This window comes from Orbicella faveolata, unplaced genomic scaffold (genome assembly GCF_042242905.1).
Source record: "Orbicella faveolata isolate gen_17 unplaced genomic scaffold, um_ofav_v1 contig_12, whole genome shotgun sequence".
Classification (NCBI taxonomy): domain Eukaryota; kingdom Metazoa; phylum Cnidaria; class Anthozoa; order Scleractinia; family Merulinidae; genus Orbicella; species Orbicella faveolata.
The window spans coordinates 13,163,897-13,165,920 of NW_028301539.1; the positions used below are offsets into that span (position 1 = coordinate 13,163,897).

A 2,024-nucleotide genomic window follows, 5' to 3' on the forward strand; every position below is an offset into this window, starting at 1 on the left:
TTTATCTCATTAGCTTTTCTAAAACTTGTTTTAACATTTTATTTTGCTCTTGTTATCTTTTTAGACAAAAAGAAACACAGATATTTTTATTTCTCGTAACTTTCAGCAAAAGATGTCGGCGCCAGTCTCCGATGGAAAGCTTAAGTAAGCTTAACTATGGAGGCTTTTGAGGACATTTCAAAAGGAAATACTTTTATGGAAATCTTTTTAAGTTTACATTTTTCTCTCGATCGTCGCTCAAATAGCTGAATTGTCGTATTTTAGTTTGAGAGCTATGGAGTGGACTGAAGATCATGATGTAATTTTTCTTCGAGAAATCCTGCCGATTGATTTGTTTTCATTAAAAAAAGAAAGGTTGCAAGGGAAGAAAGGTGAGAATCGTTCGGAGAAAAATTAAATCAAGTGAAGACAATCACATGCCTCACGAAGAAACTACAAATGGAATATCAGTGCACGTCATGTCTGAAATAGATAATTTACTTGAAGAATTCGTGGGGAAAGAAGAAAGCTTAAACAAAGTTGGTGACGCTTAGTTAAGAAAGCTAAAAGAAGATAAAAGCAAGGCAGAGGCCATTAGGCAGAAAGCTTTAGAGCGACACAGGGAAACGAAAAAGCGCAAGTCAGCAGAAAATGGAGATAAATGCGAGAAGAAACCGAAACGTCAAGAAAGAAGTGCTCGTATCGAACCAATAGTCAACTTAATAAAAGAGAAAGCCAGGACTGAGCGAGAATTACGACAACAAGAGCTAGACCTTAGAAAACTAGAGCAAGAGCAGAATCGCGTAGGATGGTTACTGTCTTACAGCAACAACACCAAACAAATCAAGCTCTTCTGTGGGTTATACAAAAGTTTATTCACAGGAATGACATTGTTTTTAAGAATAAAGATGTTAGGTCAGTTTCTATTTATTTTAACGAAAATACAAGTATTTTATAAAATTGATGTCTTATTATTAACTTGCGTTTTGTAAATTCGAAAAAAACGAGTTCATTCATTATTGTTGTTAAAAGTTTGACTCCTGCATTGATGATGCACCACCAAGAAGAATTCAAATACTTAATAAATTTTTGTTTAATTGATATGGCCTCCACTTCTGCTTTGTTTATTTCATAAAATTTATCTAAAGTAATACTGCAATGAGGGAGGGTCCAGACCAAAAAAACTCCCAAGTTTTGTTTCCTTATAGGCAGGTAATAGCGTTATTAGCACACACAAGATACATTTTTCCCACAGTACTCATTCCAATTTTCAGGTTTTTCTTAAAATCCAAATACTTGAAGTCGTCGATGATGTCCCCAAAGAGGCATTCCACGGTTACTCTAACAGAAGTTTAAACTTAAAAATTGTATTGTTCCGTCATCGGCGTTAGGACACCATGGCGAAATGGTGTCTGTAGATGTATTCGAAGGGGATAAGGGGATCATCATAAATACTCATGGGCTGGCCTTTTGGGGAACCTGCATTCCTTTCTATTTCCCGAAGAAGATTGAAATCTTTCAACATCCTTGAATCGTGTTTTTTCTCCTCTGCACAACAAAACGGATAAAAAAGATTAGCAATTTAATGAAGCCTTATGTGTGAGCTTATTCTTATGGCATCCTAGTGAACATAACTTACCAAAAGGCCCATACATGTTTCCAATAAATCCACTTGGTGCGAGGGACTGAAACTTGAGTGATTGTACCCGTTTATGTCCATTCTACACTATTCTCTGGTGTTGGCTAGGGCGAAAAATATGTCTTTATTTTTGCAAAACCTTACACCAGGACTGGCGGCCTCCTTCGTAGTTTGTGTTGTTTTGTGTCCTTTTTCCCTTTCCCTTTTCTCAGTTGTTTCTTATATTGTACACGCTTTTCATAATGAGCATGCTTCCCCAAATATCGACACAATATTTGAAATGAACTAAAAAAAAATCCTCAAGTGGCTACGAAATATATAAAAGTGTGCACCAGTATTATGCAACAGCGTTTTGTAACTAGTAGAAAAAAAAAACAATTGTAGTAGCATTGTTTTTTGCTAGAAA

The 2,024-nt window shown here is 35.8% G+C and overlaps 1 pseudogene; it reads left to right on the forward strand.

Annotated features, from left to right (window-relative positions):
* Positions 1–274: 274 nt before the first annotated feature.
* LOC110051760 (uncharacterized) lies at positions 275–1,510 on the forward strand (annotated as a pseudogene).
* The last annotated feature ends 514 nt before the right edge of the window (positions 1,511–2,024 follow it).